Genomic DNA, 21,358 nt, shown 5'->3' on the forward strand with positions numbered 1-21,358 from the left:
ACATTAAATATATAATTTAATGAATAATACCTATTATACTAATTTCAATTTCATATAGAGAATTGAATATCATGATTGAACCATAAATTTTAATAAAAATATATTAGGATTAAAAAAGATACTTTATTCTAGATATATAACAATGCATAGTTAAGTAAAGTTGTAAATTAATTTTAAATTTTATATCTTGATTTTAAGAGAGATGGAGATAGATATTATTTGGTATGTGACTTTGTAAGATATTGGTTTACAAAAACTAAAATATCAAACTATTATGGGAGATTAATTTATAATTGATGATACCACTGCACACTCTTGATGCGATGGTCACTCCACAAGTATAAGTACTTGTGGGGTGTGAGGGGGCAAGAGTCGGGGTTCAAGTCTCTAGGAGGGAGTTTCACACATATATACACACTTAGATTTGGTTAGAGTAGAATTCTATCTTGTATTTTAAAAAAAAAATTTATAATTGATGATTCAATACATTTGCAACATTTTTTTGAAATATTTTAGGCTTTCAATTTGGTTAGGTTTCTTTTGGTCTCATACTTTGGGAGTCTTGATAGAAATGAAAAGAAAAAAAAAAGCCTTAAAAGCACTATAAATTGTTCACAATATAATGTGACAATAACTATAATTGATGAACTTCATAAATCTAATTAATAAATGTTTAAATTACTTTTTTGTGATTGGTAATATACTAATTTATTGAAAATGTGCTAAAGTATACTTGTACCTTGGCAAAATTGGAAGAAAAAAAAAATGCTAAACACCCCCTAAACTTAACGTAGTGGCCATCACACACTCTGAACTTTTATTTTTGTCAATTTGTTCATTTAACTTTGGATATGTGCCAAATAGGACCATCTGTTAGCTAAACTGTTAAATGACTAACAGAATTATCTTTAAAAACAAAAAAAAAAAAAACAGACCTCTATACCATTTGGGAGGGGGTAAGGGAAAAACTAAAAAAAATAAAAATAAAGGTGGCCTCATCCAGTCATCCTTATCTCCCACTGCAGATAAAGCTTAAGCACAAGGGCATACCAGATCAAATCAAACTCTATCAAATAAATTGTAATCAATTGTTATTTGCATATTCAAATAAATTGTAATCTGTACAACAATTATAAATACACATACAAACTCCAAAATATAGTTATAAGGGTGGTTTTCAAACCCAAACTAAAGTCTAAAGCTCCCCTTTTACAACTTCTCTCTCTAAACCAACAAACAAATCAGCCACCATGGCTAACTCAATACCTTAATTGCCACTACGGGTCTCTTCTCTAACTTCTCTCTAGTAATTTCTTTCTCTCTCTGGCCAAAACCTTAGCCTCCATATCTGAAATTCTCAAGCTTTAGCCTCTCAGATTTAAACCCAAATCTAACCTCCACTTTAAGATTGTTGGCAGGACCATGATCGTCTCTCTCTCCTAGGATTCAAATGGACACTTGACTATGTGGATCGTCTCTCTCCTAAGTTTCTCTCTCTCAATATTGTTCTCTTTCATCTCTATGGGTCTCAGGTGATTGAACTGGGTGATTTTTATGCTCACGTGAGTGTCACGTGAGTATTCTATTAGTTTATTAACAGCTGACCAACTGAAAGTACTAAATTTTTTTTGAGAAATAATTACAACATGCTGCTAATTCTGCAGTTCGAACATTTTCCTCTTTAGACTCTCATGCACTTTGTACATAAGGAAGTGTCAATTCAGCTATAAAACCTTCGGCAACTGAAGTACTAATTTGGTACTTGCCTAAATTAGCTAAAGTAAAAGTTTAGGGTGTGATGGTCACTACATAAAGTTTAGGAAAATGTCAAACATTTTTTTCAATTGTTTTTTTTTAAAAGTGAGAAAAAGTAAAAAAAATGAAAATTTAAAAAACTATGCATGAAGATTAAAAATTAAAAGTTAAACTTATAAGCTGACAAGAAACAAATACTAGCATCACTAATTAAAAAAAGTGTACACCCATTAAAAAAATTATTTTATAAAATTTTGGCCCTTTGATCGTGGGAAGAGAGGGGGCCTTTTACCCGTGATTTTTTCTTTTTAATTTTTAATTTTTTTTAAAGAATGAGCTTTGCCACTCGACTAATATCTTTTACTGTTTTCAAGAAGACATTTGAGATACTGACATGAAAATTTTAAAATACTAAATAAATTCATTGGTTATTATCTTAATTAATAGTCAGAGTTTAACGTGGCACCTGTGCATTTAATGTGCTTTATAAATAATTTTCCTTAGTAAGATGACATCATGACAGCAAAGACTAGATTTTTTTTTTTTAGAATTATTTTCGATTTTTAGGGACACAAATGTATTTTTGCCTAGTTATTAAACTTAAAATCTTCTTTTAAAAAATAATTGCTTTCCCTCTCGTTTTTTCCTGGGATTCAGATCCTCTAGAGTTCTTAGGGTACTCTACCAGTAGAGTTCATTAAATCCTAACCACTATTTAATGATTTAATGGTTTAGATTCTGCCATGTCAGCATTTCATTAATAATATTCTTGAAATAATAAAATAATGTTGTAAACAAAACAATTAAGATGATTGTTAATTAAATACTGACATGGCAAAATCTAGACCATTAAATCATTAAAGAGTGGTTAGAATTTAATGAACTCTACTTGGTAGAGTACCCTAGGAACTCTAGAGGATCTGAATCCTTTTTCCTGTTCTTTTCTGGGAAAGAAAAAAAAAAACCTGAAAATCACAATTACTAAACAAATACTTACTTTACTGATCGATCTTGAATGGGTTTAGCCACTTAAACCCATTCATGATCGAGCTAAAAGTCTCGTCCCCCATCACTCCACCATTACCTTGAAAAGCAAAAAAGGAAACTTCTGATGGTGTTGGATTCTGCTCTGTGACGGTGCATTGCGGCCTCAACCACTTTGATGACTGAGATTGCTGACTTTTTTTCTTTTTTTCTTTTTTAAATTATTTTTTATAGTCCCCACAACTGCAATGGGACCTCTCTCTGGCGCCGAGTCATAGTCAGTGACCTTCCTCTTTTGGGTCTATTTTTAAATTCAACATGCAGTAATTTTTTAATACTGAAACTAAGAACCCAAAAACCAAAGCTAGAAACTTAAAAATCTCGGTTTGTGAAAGAGATGGGTGTGATCACCAACATCACCAACAACTTTGGTGTTCCTTATTATGGCGACGTGGTCAGGAACAAGCTACCGCTACTAATGTCAAGGTTTCCTTTTTCAAACATGTGTATTCTCTGGGTAGTATTCAGTTGCAGCTTTTCTTTCTTGTCTACTTTTTCAAACATGTGTATTCTCTGGTTAGTATTCAATTGCAACTTTTCTTTCTTGTCTACTTGCCTTGTTCTGATTTTTTCAACGATTCTATCTTAATCTAGTATGTGGTACGGACATATACCCCTCTCTCTCTCTCTCTCTCTCTCTCTATATATATATATATATATTGGGTCAACCTTAAATTGCTCAATTTGCTGTCTTCTTTGTTTCATCTCAATCTTGAGTAATTCTCTTATGTTATTTTATTCTTCTCTTGGGTTGTTTGTTTTGGATATATTGAACTGCTTTAGAATTTTAAATGTGTGAGTTTTGATGGTTGTTTTTTATTATCAGGTGGAGTACTTGGATATTTTCCACAATTTGTAGAATTGGGTACTTGGAGGATTATTAGAGTTCTGGGGTTCCTTGTGTTAGTGGGATGCATCTATCAAGAGTTTGGACGTGTGGATTATTTATTGTTGCATGGTTGTGTTGTTCTTCACTACTTATTGGAGATCAGAAACCGGTTACCAGCCCCGAAGAAGGTGATTTTGCTTTAGTTTTCTGTTCTTTTGCATTTCATGATTCACAAGCTTCTTTTGCAAAATTAAGTGCTCAGGAGGATGCTTGTTTAGATTTCTCACATGCGTGCTTTCTGAAACAATTACTCATGTTCGCTTCCCCCAAGTTAGGAGTGGTTAGTATTGCATATAGTTAGGTTGTAGTTATTGTTTGATTCATCAATTGGGTGTGCTCAAAACTTGAGGCTGTTAATAACTTTGATGGATGTTTTTAAGATAACATTGCGTTCCTTTAATGCAGTATGCAGATACCCTGATTCTAGAATTATAGAAACAGAAGGACCAGCAATCATGTTGATGAAATGGTGATTAACATTTGTATTAATTTGCAGTGAAGGCTTTGCAAGCCATCAAGAGCAGTTTGATAGATCCCTATGGGAATCTGAGTGATTGGGATCAAGAAGACCCATGTACATCAAATTGGACCGGGGTTTTCTGTCACAATACAACTTTAGACGAGATATCAACACGTTGAACGATTGTATGATTTTAACCTTTACTGATTTTTATTTTTATCAGAAAGCACTATTGACATGAATAATGCTGCATATTTTCTTTGACTTAGAACACTTTTTTCACTTCGTTTATTTTGTCCCTTGCATATGATGAGATGAATATTGTTAAGGACATATTTTTATGTAATTGGTTAATCCTTTGACAAAATGCACTTTACTTGTATTTGGATTGATCTAGGATGTGTTTAATACTTCAAAGAACATGTTGTTCAAGTCTAGTATTAAAGCCATGAAAATTGGACCAAGAAACAAGTAAAGAAAATGTGTTTACTAAAGCTGGACACCTGCTAGACACCTGTGGATAGCTGCTAGACACCTGGTGGACAGCTGCTCGACAGATGCTATCCATTGAGGCTATCTATCGAGGTTACAAAAATCAAAATTTTCAAATCTGATTTTTGGGCCAAGCTTTTGTGTTTGTGTAGGGTTTCTTTTCTCACAACCCTAGACATATATAAGACTTATTTTAGAGGCCGTCACATAACAGAATACAAGGAGAACATATGAAAAATGTGACTGAAACCTTATTCTCTCAGAAAGAAGCTACTGCGTCTTTGCGCCTTAGGGTTTTGTAACCAAGTGCTTCTTGATTTTCATTGTTAATAAAGTGAAGAACTTTACAGCCAACATTCTTCTTTTTTAAGTTGGCGAGTGAGTCACGTACTGGGATTCATGCAAAGGAGTAAGTCACGTACTAAGATCCGTGCATCAAAGGGTGACGTTCATATATTGAAGAGTTCAGAAGTTCTAAAGCGGTAGAAGGTTTCTGCTGTGAGTTCATCTATGTGGATTGTAGACTCTAGGAACAAAGGTTTTGTACTAAATCTGAAACTTCTTTTTACTATAATGAATTGCTTTTCGAGAAGGTTTCCCCCCAGGTTTTTTTTCCTGTAAAATTGGTTGGTTTCATTGGTTTTCCTAGGTCATCATACCTTGTCTTATTTATTCGTTCGCTGCACTTAGTTTTGACATGATATTGATGTTTATTTGTTTTAACAAGTTTTATGCATAATAAATCTAATTAACAACTTGGGTTTAAAACTTGTTAATTATATCAACCAGGGTCTAAATTTCCCAAACAAGTGGTATCAGAGCAGGCACACTCTGATTAGGTCTTAATCTTTGTTGTGTGATCCATTGACCCCTGTTGTCATGGAAACTCTTGATTGTTTTGATTTGCATGATCTTGTGTTGAATGATGATAATGATATTCAAGATGCCTAGCAAACTTTATAATTTTTGTATGAAATCTCTTGAATGTTCTACAAAATTAAAAGCTAAATTTAAAAATGTCAAGCTTGAAAAAGATGATTTGATTGCAAAATTGGATGAAGCCAATAATTTGAATGAGAACTTTAAAAATCAAATTTCATCTCAGGTGGACAAAATTAAGAGTTTGGAAGAGCAACTAGTTGAATTTAAAACTGAAATTGAAAAATTAATTAGTGCCAAACTTGTTGTTGAGCCTAACTTAAAACAAAAAGATTTTTATATTCCCCCATTTAAAAGGAATAATGAAGAGTTGAAGGCTAATATTGTTAGGATAGACCAAGGTAAACAATCTGATGTTAACGTTGAAGTTTCTAAGCTTATGTCTAAAACTCCTCCTAAGTTGAATAAAAATTCTAAACTTGTCCCCACTTGTCATCATTGTCATATTGTTGGTCATATCAGGCCAAATTGTCCGAAGTTGAGGTCTCTGTCAACCTCTAAGGTTAGACCTCCTTCTAGGAAGCCGAGTAGCTCTAAAACTACTCATGTTTGTCACAATTGTGATGCTTCCGGCCACACTCGGCCTAATTGTTTCAAGTTGTTTCCTCATAAGTGAGTGTCCAATAGGTCTCATCTTTTGTCTAAAGGCTCTGTACCTATTTTTGGTGAGTTATTAAAAGTTTTGAGCTTTTTAACTCAATTTCATGAGAATTCTAATTCCTCTATGTCCTTTAGTAGTCATACTAGGACACGTGCCTTTTCATCTTTACGGCCAAAGACTCGTGCTGTGTGGGTGAGGAAGAATCCTAAGACTTAATTGTCTTTTCTATTTGTCCTCTGCTTTAATTCTTTCTATCTACAGTAGGACTTTCTTTGCTTGATTTATTATCTGCTTTTGGAATCATGCTTTCATGCATCTGCATTTTTTTCCTTTCTTACTTTCATGCATATGCATCTTTCTTTTATGCATTGCTTTGTCTTGTTTAACATGTTTTTTGTTTGTGTGTTTTCAGTTTTGTTTTATTTTGTTTTTCAGATAAAAATAAAAATAAAAAAATTGAAAAATACAAAAATAGTGTGTGTTTGTGTACATCGATTCTTGTGAACCTTAAAATGGCCATTGAAACAGAGTTTTCTAAACTTTGTATCTCTTGTAGCTTAGAGGAGCATTCTTATGCACAACTAAGCAAGTGAGCTTTGTGACTCTTTGTTTGTGATGAGTAAGGTTAAGTGATCTCTTGAACTTAACACTCGTATCACTCTTTTGGAAGGGTAGAACTAGAAAATCCTAAGAGAAATGCATAAATAACCATCTTACCACTGTTACTTGCCAATCATGATATGACAATTGTATGCTTAGGCATAGCAAAAGTGGAATGTCAATGACATCTGTATGCTTTGGCAAAGCAAAAGTGCAATGTCAAAAGCTTAACATAATTGAGTATTTCTTTTCTCTCTCTTGTATACCCATGCATGGTTTACTTAAAAAAAAAATATGCAAAGAAAATAAAAGCAAAAAGAACAAAATGCTTTAAATATGATTGCAAGCGTGTTTTCTAGGATATGTAGGAGTTATAGGATGTACCTCGAAGGTGATAGTCTCCATCAAAAAACTATGATTGTGTGTGAGTTAAAGTGATTTTCTCATATCTCAAATCGTCATAATTTAGAGACACATGTAATCTTGCGATGTTTTCACACACAACACGTAAAATTCTTTACTACTTTTGATACATGTGCAGATACAATGTGATTTGGTCATCACAAGGTTTACATGTGTTGATGTATACTCACTAAATTGTCTTGACTTGTTTTTGAAATATAAAATCGGTTAGACCTGTTTAGTGTGTGTGTGTGTGTGTGTGTGTGTGTTTTTGGGATCAAAATGCATGACATTTTTTTTGTTGAGAGATGTTTTTGAGAATCTAAAATGTTAGTTGGATCTATGGCTGAGTTACATGTTTGATTGCATTCATATCTGTGTATTTTCCTTCTTGAAAAACTAATTTTAAGCCATCTCGACACCTTCTCAACACCTCTCGATACCTGGCTTATTTGTCGAGTTCTTATGTTGCATCTTATCACAATCTCGACACCTCTCGATAGCTAGGTGGATCGATCAAGATATCTTCTGTCTCCTTGATAGCTTCTCAATAGCTGTTCGATTCATCGAGGTATGCCCAATAGCTCCTCAATACCTCTCGATCAATCGAGATCCTCTGCATGTATTGTTTTTCACATGTTTTGCATGTTTCTTTTATCTTGTCATCCTTAGCATCTTGTTTCATTACATTCATGCATTTATGTGGATTCTCTGTACCCCCTTAATAATTTTTTATCATCTTTATGTTTCTCGAGTGAAGCTTTCTAGTTTCTTGTACCCATTGTCAATCATGACAAAAAGGAGGAGAAATTGGAGAATTTGTGATTTCTTTCTTTAAGATTCTACAAGTTAGGAGGAGAAATACATTCCTTTGTAAGGAGGAGATGTGTTTCATCTTGTTAGGGGGAGTGTTTACCTCTTTATTGTTGTAGGAGCTACTTTTAGCTTCTTGTTCTTATATCTTAGGTCTTGTGACCATGTTTACATACATTGTGCTTATCTTTGATATATATATATATATATGTGTGTGTGTGTGTGTGTGTGTGTGTGTGTGTGTTTGTGTATGATGTATGTTTTCTTCACCTATCTCTACATGTGTTATTTCTTTTCTATCTTTATACACATGTTTCTTTAATTTGTATGCAATCTATTATTTCTGTCTCACACTAAGATGCCATGATGAGTTTTGTTTATAGTGTTTCAGAAATAAAGGCTGTCAAAGTCTTCCATGCTATGAACTCTCTTCTTGCAAAGTTTTTCAAGAGTTTGTGTTAGGGTAGATTTTATTGTATTCAACAAGTGAGTATGAGTTGTGTGATTTATGACTTTTCTCATATGTTCATTTGTTTGTTGTGGTTTTGTCACGGATTGCCAAAGAGGGAGATTGTTAAGGACATATTTTATGTAGCTGACTAATCCTTTGACAAAACGCACTTTATTTGTATTTGGATTGATCTAGGATGTGTTTAATACTTCAAAGAACATGTTGTTCAAGTCTAGTATTAAAGCCATGAAGATTGAACCAAGAAACAAGTGAAGAAAAGGTGTTTACTAAAGCTGGACACCTGCTAAACACCTGTGGATAGCTGCTGGACACTTGCTGGACACCTGGTGGACAGCTGCTCGACAGATACTATCTATCGAGGTTTAATGAGGCTCGACAGATGCTATCTATCGAGGTTACAGAAATTAGAATTTTCAAATCTAATTTTTGGGCCAGGCTTTTGTATTTGTATAAGGTTTCTTTTCTCACAAGCCTAAACATACATAAGACTTATTTTAGAGACCGTCACATAATAAAATACAAGGAGAACATATGAAAAAGGTGACCAAAGCCTTATTCTCTCAGAAAGAAGCTATTGCGTCTTTGCCCCTTAGGGTTTTGTAACCAAGTGCTTCTTGATCTTCATTGTTAATGAAGTGAAGAATTTTGCAGCCAACATTCTTCTTTCTCAAGTTGGTGAGTGAGTCACGTACTAGGATTCATGTAAAGGAGTGAGTCACGTACTGGGATCCATGCATCAAAGGGTGGCGTTCATATATTGAAGAGTTCTGAAGTTCTGAAGCGGTAAAAGGTTTCTGCTGTGAATTCATCTACAGGGATTGTAGAGTCTAGGGGCAAAGGTTTTGTACTAGATCTGAAACTTCTTTTTACTATAGTGAATTGCTTTTCGGGAAGGTTTCCCCCCAGATTTTTTTTATTGTGAAACTGGTTAGTTTCATTGGTTTTCCTGGGTAATCATATCTTGTCTTCTTTATTTTTCCGCTACACTTAGCTTTGACATGATATTGATATTTGTTTGTTTTAACAAGTTTTATACATAATAAATCTAATTAACAACCTGGGTTTAAAAATTGTTAATTATATCAACCGGGGTCTAAATTTCTCAAACAAATATTATTCCACTTTGATATCTACTCATTTTATTTGGTGCATGGAACAAACTTCCTTGATTATTTTGTTCGTTTGAAATTAAAAGAAATTTATTAGGATGGGATCTATTATCCACATGTTTCCCAATGGTCACCCGTATCTCCAAATGAATTTAAAATCTATCTTCATGTTCTTTTCATTTGTGAAGAAAATTAATAACTATTAATCTATTATTATTTATTGCCTACAAACACAATTGCTATCTCATGCTTAGCATTATAATAGATTTTGATGCTAGTCACAAGTTCGCATATAAAACTATCAAGCTTTGATAAGACTTGGCTATTAATTGCATGTAGGCTCTTCTTATGAAGACTTAGCAATGGTGCTTTAATAATTTTGTTTTGGGCTGCTTCTCTGCAGGCAACTACTAGGTATGAATTTGTCAGGAACTTTATCACCAGAGATTGGCCGCTTATCAAATTTGACAATATTGTAAGGCAAAGGATAGCTGAAGAATAATTTTTGTGATACAAATATCTTTATCTGAATCACAGTTTTCGGAGACCTCTTTCACTCAATATTCTGGAATCCCATGGTAGCATTCTATATTACTATTTACTTATCCTACTGATATATTTTTCTGTCTACTCTGTTGAAGGGATTTTATGTGGAATAACATAAGTGGGAGTATACCAAAGGAGATAGGCAATATTATGACTTTGGAACTCTTGTAAGTTGAGCAGTTCTCTGTTGGATAGGTTAGACACTCAATATTGTTATCACAGGATTACATGCTTAGAGCATTAAGAAATGCAGATATGCTACAAGTTTGTGCATTTTAGATCCTTTGAATTCTGATACAAGAGATAATCCTTGTATCTGAAGATTCGGAACTAATTTACTTTATATTTTGGTGCTTTTCTGAATACATGATATTTTAATATTGTAAAGCTGCAGTACAATTTCTTCGTCTCTAATTCCATTTACAATATTCTGTGTTTCCAGGCTTTTAAATGGAAACAATTAACAGGTCCCTTACCTGAAGAGCTTGGTTATTTTCCAAAGTTGGACAGAATACAAATTGACGAAAACCATATATCGGGACTAGTACCTAAATCATTTGCAAACTTGAAAAAAACAAAGCACTTGTGAGTGTGCTTCTGATGCTATACTGTCTAAAATCAGTTCTACAATGACTAACCCTTCTTCTTCTCTTTTTTATGAGCAGTCACATGAACAACAATTCGATCAGTGGGCAAATCCCGCCTGAGCTATCCAGATTACCGAGTCTTATTCACTTGTAAGTATTTGGTCATATTCTTAAATTTCATGAGTCATCTGTATGACCATTGAAGACCTTCAACTTGGAAACTGCAGCCTTCTTGATAATAAAAATTTATCAGAGTATATTCCACCAGAGTTCTCCGAGCTGCCAAATTTGCAGATACTGTATGGTTTTCACTTTCCTAGAACATAAATATATTTATGTTTACACATAATTTTCTTTACATTTAAAATTTGTGAATATATTTTCCTTTTCTTTTTCTTATGCTTTTCATCTTGAACAAGGCTATAATTTTCCTTTCTCTACAGTGTAACATTACTCTAGTAATCTTTTTTCAAGTTTCTTGATACTTTCATTTACGTTGTTTTGCAGTCAATTTGATAACAATAACTTCGATGGGACTACAATTCCAGCTTCTTATAGCAAGATGTCTAAATTGCTGAAGTTGTAAGTTCATATTATTATTGTATGTTTGTAATTATGTTCCAAAAGTAAAGGTGGGCAAGGTGCTAGCCTTGAAGTGTAAGGCTCAATGTTTGTGTGTGTGTCTATATATATATATATATATAGAGAGAGAGAGAGAGAGAGAGAGAGAGAGAGAGAGAGAGAGAGAGAGAGAGAGAGAGAGAGAGAGAGAGAGAGAGTAAGGATCAATGTAAACTACTCTATCAATGTTTGGCTAATGATTAAAGAAGCTCTTCCCTCCACCTAAAATGCAAAACTATAATAAAGAGGAAAATACCAACAAGATAAGAAGTACTATAAAATAGACACAGTAGTTTGCATTTTATTGGGAAAATACATAAATTGTTTTAACATTGATTGAAAAGGAATACTTTTTTTTAGGACAAATTACAACTTACTCACCCATAGTTTGACCGAAATTTAAGCTGCTTACCTGTTATTTGAAATTTGATACTTTACCTCCCTGAGGTTTAATTGAAATTTAAGTTGCCTACCTGTGGTGTGAAATCCCATGATGCAAGTGTTCCGTTGGATTCTTTTTGATCTTATTGGATCTTGTATTTTTATGTTTTTTTTTTTTACGTTTTTGGAGGAGATAGACATAAAAGTGGAGCAAAATTATATATTCAACCATGTTTTTAACAGAAGTGGGTCACAGAACTCTAACTGAGCTAACTTTAGGTAGGTAAAGTGTCAAATTTTAAACCACAAGTAAGCAACTTAAATTTCGGCCAAACCACAGGTGGGTAAGTTGTAATTTGCCTTTTTTTTAATTATTAAGTGACACTGACACACAAACGCGGTCAGTCTTGAATTCACAACTTCACCCTCCAGCCCAATATTAGGGGAGAAGAAAGTGCCAGTTGAGCTATGGCTCATTGGAAATTGAAATGGAATACAAACGGGAAGTTACTCAACTTAGAAGTGCTGTTGGTTTAATCCAACTAAGGCGGCATGAATGTATTTCTTTGCATTTCTCAAGTTGTAAAGAAGCTAGATTATCTTAATCAGATATCACAAAACTTTCATTAACTTAGAAGCTTTATATGCTTACAAGATGGCAATTAAGGAGTAAACACATTCACATGTTGTGTGATATTCAAGATTTATAATATTTGTGTTTTGGTTGGATTTGCCAGGAGCCTTAGGAACTGCAGTTTGCAAGGACCAATTCCTGATTTTAGCCAAATACCAAACCTTTATTATCTGTAAGTTTCTTTATTTTTATTTTTCCTTTTAGGAGTCATTCTGGAATGATCACTTATGGCTTTTAAATCTGAAAAATAGATGGACCAGGCTGTATGGAATTTTCTCTTTTCTTTTTCTAAAAACTCTGATAGCTACTTGTACTTTCTTTATGTTTTACTTTGTATAAATTTCAGAGACCTCAGTTCAAATCAGCTAAATGGAACCATACCTTCAGATAGGTTTTCTCAGAATATCACGACTATGTAAGATTTTTATCTTCTGAATGAGATGTCAAATTTTGTATTTTTTTTTCATGTTGTTTGAATTTAATTCCTAGTTATTGCGAAATATTTCAAGACAACTTATAACAGCAATTCCGTTGACTTTTGATGTCTACTATTTGAGCAATATTCAGCTTGTTATCCCACAACCATATTTCTGGAACCATTCCCACCAACTTTGCTTATCTTCCTCATCTCCAAAGACTGTGAGTAGTCTCCCTTTCTTATTCCTCCTTTTGTGTTTAGTTCTATGGTTCATTGTTATTGTAAATTATTTTGTATTAATTTAAATTTGAGTTTCCACTTATCTCAACCATTATATTTTAAAGTTACTAGTTAATATCAGTCAATAAATTAAACTGTCAATAAAATAATTGGATTTATTTGGTAAATTATTCCCCATGGCAGGTCGATTGCAAACAATTCATTAAGTGGCTCTGTTCCATCCTTCATTTGGCAAAATAGGGCTTTTAATGGAATGGAGAAATTTACAGTGTAAGACCTGAATGACAATGTTGCTATTTCCTTGTTTAGAAGTGTCATCATATTTTGGTATGGTTGTGTGCATCTGTTCATTCTCTCAACCATCTTTTCCTTGTAATGGTAAAAAAAATAAAGTTGATTCCTTTTTCTGATTACAGCATGGCCTTTTGTAAAATTCAAAGTTTAACCTTCCGGGTTGACTATTAAATTTACTCTCATACTGGATTGTCTAAGATATTGCCTTTTTCCCTTTGGTACTACAGGGAGTTGCAGAATAATAATCTTGCAAATATCAGTGGCACTACTTATCTACGTCCAAATGTTTCTGTCTGGTTTGCTTCTATACCTCCCCAATTTTTGCTTCCTGATTAGTTTCATATAGAACATCATGTGTGATGAAATGCATCTTCAAAATGTAAATACTTGGTAAAGGATTGTGGATGTGATCTTTTTAATTTTATTTTTGCAACGTGTAACCTACATAGCACATTGATGTGATTAAATCTCATTTTTAACTCTCAGGCTTCAAGAGAATCCCTTATGCTTGAACTCCAACCTAGCCCAGTTCTGTAGACCTGAAATTGAGGAAGACAAAAACAGTCAGAGTTCAACAAATACCACTTCTGTTTGTCCGGTTCCGGCTCAAGCATGCCCATCCTCTTACGAATATTCCCCTACATCTCCAGTAGTTTGTTTCTGTGCTCTTCCTTTGTTTGTTGGATATCGGTTGAAAAGTCCCGCATTCTCAGATTTTCGTCCGTACAGAAATGATTTTGAGGAGTTCCTGACATCTCGTCTTGAGTTATCTCTTTATCAGCTGTACATTGATTCATTTACATGGGAAGAAGGACCTCGATTGGGAATGCAATTGAAGTTCTTTCCTTTATCTGATTCTGTAAACAATGCTCCTACCTTCAATAAGAGCGAGGTTCAGCGAATCTTTGATGTATTCACATCATGGAAAATTCACAATAATGACCTTTTTGGACCTGCTGAACTTATCAGCTTTCCTATACTGGGCTTCTATAAATATGGTTCGTCTCAAAACCCTTATTTGATATTTTTTACAACAGAGCTTTCTTGAGTGGGAACTAATGCTTATTTAGCTGTTGAGTAATGTACAGCTTTCTTCTCTAATTTATTTGACCTACACCTTGAAGTCTTCTATACTTGAAGACCACTTAAGCTTGTGGCATTATTCTCTGTTGTTGATTTGTCTGAGTAACTTGTGGGAATATCTGTGGGGGGCACATTTGAGTGGAGATCACCTTTTCTTTTGTTGTGAACAATGTTGAAGAAAGGCTTGGTCTCCAGTTTAATGCTTTCACTATGGTGATGCTAAGTTCTGTGGAATAACAGATATAGTTGATTAGCACATAAGTAAATAGCTTCAATGCTCGGATCAAGATGATTGTTAATTTTCATGGCAATTAAATTGTGTTCTATATTGATCAAGAAGCCAGCTTCAAATTCACACCATCACTTATGACTTGACCCCAAAGATGGATGACCTATAACTCAGTCACAAGCCTTATTTTGTGTATTCATATATGAGATGAATTTTGTTGCAAAGCTTTGATTTTGTTTGTGCTGATAGTTCTCACTAATGTCACAGATGATGCCAACTCTCCAAGTTCTGGTTTAAGCAAAGGTGCATTGGCTGGCCTAGTATTGGGAATCATTGCAGGTGCAGTTGCATTGTCTGCAGTTGTTACTCTTCTGATACTGAGAATGCATGTGAGGAATTACCATGCGCTTTCAAGAAGACGCCATTGTGAGTATCTTATTTTTATGAAGTTAGGGGTACCAGGTAGATATGTCACGATTTTTTTACTTTTCCTATAATTGTTTTTATCGTACACCCTGAATTTAGGCTGTCAATTGGGCCGGGGTGATACTAGTCCAATTATAGAGGCCTCAGCCTGGGCTTGGTCAATATCTTAGCCCTATCTCAGCTAATGATGTTGGGCGAGATTCAGTCAATTTTGGACTGACCTGTGATTAGAAGCATCATATGGAGTTGAAAAAAGGTTAAAGATAAATTAGCATAGGACTTGGTTGCATACTGGCTCAAACCATGTTTAAGTTGAAGAAAATCCAGTTAGCAACTATGTTTGTAACGACCCAAGAAAAAGCGCTAGTCACATTTGCGCTAGCCACATCTGCGATGTACCTCAAAAGGACTGGTCACAATTGAGGCTCCTTCTTGTTGTTAATAAAGCTCAGTTTAACCTAGTATATGTCTGATGTGGGACTCATCACACACCCACACATATTACACAATCAATTGAATTGAGACATCATCACAATGTTAAAAATGTTGTTGACTAGGCACTTCATTTGGAATGCAGTACTTGTGTAGGACACTTGCATTGTATGGGGCACTTTTGCACGTGTGTCACAGCAGTATCCCTTAAAAAATGAAGCACATGGCTGAGACACAAGAACAAGAGGAATCAAATACTCTTTCACAAAACAAAGAGAGCATTTATGCTTTGAACAGCACTAGTGCATTTGAGAATTAATAAATATCTTTATTCTTGATTTGAATTCTAATTTTTAAACATCCTTTAATAGTCATGGATTTTCTTTATTATCCATTATTACTCTTAATTTGATATATATTTAATATTACATGAAAAATATATGCTTAATAATAAATAGAAAATAAAAATAAAAATATATTTAATAATTATTTAACAGTTGTACCCGTGTCCTATTTTTTCAAAAATTGTCATGTAACTGTGTCATACCCACACCTATATATGTATCTGTGTCCATGCTTCTTAGTTGACTAGTAAGATGCAAGGGTATGTGTGTGTGTGTGTGTGTGTGTGTGTGTGTGTCTGTGTGAGTATAAATAAAATCTTATGATAATTAATACATAATTCTATCAGGTATTTTAAAAAAAAAATGGCACTGCACCTTTTTATGCAGCACTTATCTCTATGTTTTTATATTTAACATTGGTCCTATTAAATATGCAGCATCTATGAGCTCCATAAAAATTGATGGTGTAAAGGATTTCACTTATAGAGAAATGGCTATGGCTACAAACAGTTTTGACAACTCCAGTGAGGTTGGCCAAGGAGGGTATGGTAAGGTTTATAAAGGCATTCTAGCTAATGGTGTAGTTGTGGCCATAAAACGTGCACAAGAGGGATCTTTACAGGGTGAAAAAGAGTTCTTGACAGAGATAGAATTGTTGTCAAGGTTACATCATCGAAACCTTGTGTCTTTGATTGGGTATTGTGATGAAGAAGGTGACCAGGTACTTTTCTCATCTTGAATTTATATATACATGTTCTCTATGTTCTTAACACTTTTCCAAATTTTAAGCCAATTGGATGTTATTTTCTATTCGATTTGTAAACTCATCTTTTATGCATAATTTTAATATACAAAAACTTGAAATTTAAACATTTAGTAGATAGAATAGTTATATATCTCAGATTAACTTGAAATTTTGCAAACATGGAGAGTATTGGAAGAAAATGTAATCTAATGGCGGATTTGTCAAAATTTGCATCAAATGAAATAAATATTGAGTGGTGTAGGATTGCTTAAAGAGTTAAAGATACACCAGATATAACTTGAACCTAACCCATATACATAATAAATAAAAGATTGGATTATCCACCAATCTTCTTGGATACATAGGGAGATGATTCCCATCTACTTAGGAAGTTGATGCAATTACGCCAAATGAGCTGTAAGAGTTTAAAAAAAAAAAAGAAGTGAAAGATGTAAAACCGTGTACATAGCTGCTCTGAATATGCAAACAATGGAAGAAATCAAATTCGGTTTAGAGACATTACAGATGAGATTTTGCCAAATTAGTTGCTTAATAATGTAGAAGCATAGATGATTCTTCATAAAGTAAGGATTATTTTGGCTCTAAGAAATGCATAAAAGACTTAAATATCTGCTTTCGCAATGAACTTGGGAGAATACAGTTGTTCTTCTTCATGAGCAGTATGTTGCTCCTTGAAAATTGTTTGGCTTTCACACCCTGGGGACTAGCTTTTCTTTCTCACTATTGCTTAATTTGTTTTGAAAATTTTTCTTTAGAGGAGCTTCATGTAAGTATTGTTTTGCATGCAGATGTTGGTCTATGAGTTTATGTCAAATGGTACTCTGAGGGATCACCTTTCTGGTACACCTTATAATCATTCTCTATACTTGCCTTTTATTGATCTCACTATAGTATTTTCTAGGTGTTCCTCATCACGAATGATTGCAATATATAACTTGCAACAATACACTTTCTCCCCCTCTCTCCCCCCTCCCACCACCACCACCACCACCACCACCACCACCAAAAAAGCAAATTCCATTTTATTTATATATTTTATAGCTAAATGTAACTTTTTTACTTTCAAATTCTATATCCATTCTAATGAACTTATTAGGGGTTCATGTGTGCAATAATACAGCCAAGTGTAAAGAACCTCTGAGTTTTGCAACGAGATTGAGAATTGCCCTAGGATCGGCTAAGGGCATCCTCTACCTACATACTGAAGCTGATCCTCCAGTATTTCACCGAGATATCAAGGCCAGTAACATATTATTGGACTCCAAGTATATGGCAAAAGTTGCTGATTTTGGACTTTCACGACTTGCACCAGTTCCAGATATTGAAGGGATGGTGCCTACTCATGTATCCACAGTTGTTAAGGGGACACCAGTAAGACTCTTATAGTTGATGTTTAACTAATAGAATTATAAACTTCATATTTTTCTAGGTTGATGAGTGAATTCTTATTAGTGTTCTCCAGCTGTGGCACAAGTGCCACATTTTAACTGCCTATAAATTTTATATGATTCAACACTTGACAATCTAGCCAGGGCTGCTGACTCTTCTTGGAAAAACAATAAAAATGAATTGATAATAATGATTTTCATTTCCATTTTTGTGTAAGGGTAAATTGCAGAAAACCACCCTAAACTATGAGATACTTGCACATCACAAACTTTGAAAATTTGGTTGAAACAACTGTGCCAAAAAGAGGAACTGATAGCCTGATACCATGTTAGAGAAGTATTAGAAATTAATTAAATGAGAGAGGTTCAAAAGAGAAGCTAAAAATCTTTTATAGCCTTCATCCACTATATTCCATATATATATATATACACACACACGAGTTTTTTGTTTTTTTGAATCCTATATATGTGAGAGTTGGTTACAAGGAATAAAGAATATTCTAGACAATATGATAGCTGGTGAGGGATACTTCAGCAACAACACCCACCCCTGGGATACTCTAGACTAATCTGGAAGGATTCAACACAATGCAAGGGTACCACCTATACAATATAAACTCTTTAACAGGGTGCAAAGTGCAAGATCCCCCATATATATATATATATGGTAAGTTACACACGGTCCTAATAAGTCTTGAATCCACAACCTCACCCTCAATCTCATTACTGTGGGACACGGAATTGCCAATTGAGCTATAGGTCATCGGCAATCCCCATAATTTAGGGTGGTTTTTTTGGAACTAATCATTTTTTTTCAATTGTAAATTTATACATTTTTTATTATTAAAAAATAAAAAAATGTAACTCAAACTCTATGAAATAGACTTAGTAGTATGTTGTTTGAGATGTAACTGATGCCTATTTTCTTTTTCTTTCATTCTTTGGATTAAAGTTGCAGGGTTACCTTGATCCGGAGTATTTCTTAACTCGTAAATTGACAGACAAGAGTGATGTTTATAGCCTTGGTGTTGTTTTTCTTGAACTCCTGACTGGGAAGCAGCCAATCTCACATGGAAAAAACATTGTTAGAGAGGTAAAACCTTATAGACTTGTTTGTCTTGGATTTGATGGGGCCTAATGGTGCATCAGGTGCTTAGGCATGAAAGGGAAAATTGTTCTTCCGTGATTTGTTTTACTGTGTAGAATAAAGACGACCACTTTTAGTTATTCTCTCTCTCTCTCTTCTCTTCTTCTTGCCATATGTCATTTTATTCTAAAAGTAAAGATGAGAGATATCCTCATTTGCAAGTTTCAGTTTTAACTTCAAACCCTAAAATCTTTAAAAAAAAATATCTTCACATCTGTCCTTATGCGAAACATTCATTTACTTGTATAACATTTATGATCATTTTGGCATAATGATCATATTATTTAATCCTGTAGATACAACGGCTTAAATTTGTGTAATAAAATGGTTTCTTATAGTTTTTATATGGTTTCTATTTGTTTCAGGTTAATGTTGCGAGTAAATCTGATATGATATTTTCGGTCATTGATGGGCGAATGGGATCTTATCCTCCTAAATGCGTGGTGAAATTTTTGAATTTGGCTCTCAAGTGTTGCGGAGATGAGACAGATGCTAGACCTTCAATGGCAGAGGCGGTTAGAGAACTTGAAAGTATATGGCATATGATGCCTAATTCCGACATTATATCAGTAGGTCCTATGGTCATTAATGCTAAAAAGGTTGCAACTCCACCATCATCATCCTCTAGGGTGAAGGATCCTTATGCATCAGAGATATCTGGCATTGAACTAGTTAGTGGAGACATTCCATCTATCGCACCTAGATAGAAAACATTTCTAAAATAGATTGTATTAGAACCTGAGATGCTATGATCTTGATGTTGTGTAATGTCTCACTCTTCATTATTCATTACATTTTTTTTTGGTAAACTAATTAGTTAGACATTTTTTTTTGTAAACTAATTAGTTAGAGCTGTAGATGGTGTAATAATGTCACTGTAAAAATGTATACCGTTCAATAATGAAGTTGTTGATACTTTTTTTTTTTTGAAAAACACACAAAAACACACACACACACACACACACAAACACATATATATATATGGGAAGGAGAATGAGATAAGGGAATATACTCACATGCCGAGTTGTTGATACTTGATAGTGAAATTTTGAAATACATTGATAAGAAACGGAAACTTTATGGAGTATGTGTTGTCTGATTCAATATAAGCATAAACTTTACGGGACACTGAGCAGTCTTAAAGCTAAGAAAAAAAGAAGATTTGATTGAAATGCTTTTACTGGCTTCATACACACTGGTATGATTAGGGGGGGTGGTCACTCAGTTAGCATTGAATCGCTATGGATCCTCAAAGGCCATCAAATACATGATTGGGCCCGGTTCTAAGATGGGCTGGTTAGATTAGATTAATAAGGCCCATTTAAGCCTAGGGTTATGGAAGAGCTTGGGAACAAAACAAGAGTGGGGCAATTTTTTTTTTTTGGTTGTTGAGAATATTATGTATTTTAACACACACACAAGAAGATGGAAGAAGGTCTTAAATAAATTGACAGTGATGTATATCCAAAACTGAAAGTGGTGGAACAAATTGAGTCGCACTCCACCTTTACCAATAGGAGGTTGGTGAATGGAACTTTTATAAGTTCATAAATGAATGTGATTTTATCTAATTAACTCAAATAATATAATATTAACTATAACATAAATTTTTTTTTTAGAGTGATAACATAATTGTTAATTATTAGCATTTTCTTATAAATTGGAAAAAAAAATTAATGTAATTTTTTTTTGTTCATTATATGGGAAGTGAATAAGTTTTTTTTTTCAGAGAGAGTTTCAACCTATGACGTCTGTTTCTGATGATAACTTTTTATCATCAGACCAACACCAATCAGTTTTTGATGTAGGCGGGAATTGAACCCCAGATCTCTTATTCAACCATCAGAGATTTTAACAATTTAGCTAGCTGGAACCCACTGAGAAGTGAATAAGTTAATTTAAGTAGTTCATAAACAAGTTCGAGCTTGTTTGATAAAATAAAAAGTAGAGAACATATAATTTTGGCTCTTATAGTTTAGGATTATTTTCATTTTTGTCTTTTAAGTTTCACAATTTTCTTTTTAACCACTTATGTTTGATTTTGTTTTCATGTTGGACATATTGCTCATTTTCATTAGTTATCTAATCGTCTATAATATGTTTTTTGCTTACAATAATGAAATTCATGTATTCCCACAACATTTTAGAGCTACTATTTCATGAAATAGTTAAACATAGAGGGCACTTAACAATCATATTACTAATGAGAATGAATTGCCAATTATAGGAAAAAAATACTAACGAAA

The 21,358-nt window shown here is 33.7% G+C and overlaps 1 pseudogene; it reads left to right on the forward strand.

Annotated features, from left to right (window-relative positions):
- Nucleotides 1-3,710: 3,710 nt before the first annotated feature.
- Nucleotides 3,711-20,002, forward strand: LOC142607527 (putative LRR receptor-like serine/threonine-protein kinase At1g06840; annotated as a pseudogene).
- The last annotated feature ends 1,356 nt before the right edge of the window (nt 20,003-21,358 follow it).

This window comes from Castanea sativa, chromosome 8 (genome assembly GCF_040712315.1).
Source record: "Castanea sativa cultivar Marrone di Chiusa Pesio chromosome 8, ASM4071231v1".
NCBI lineage: Eukaryota > Viridiplantae > Streptophyta > Magnoliopsida > Fagales > Fagaceae > Castanea > Castanea sativa.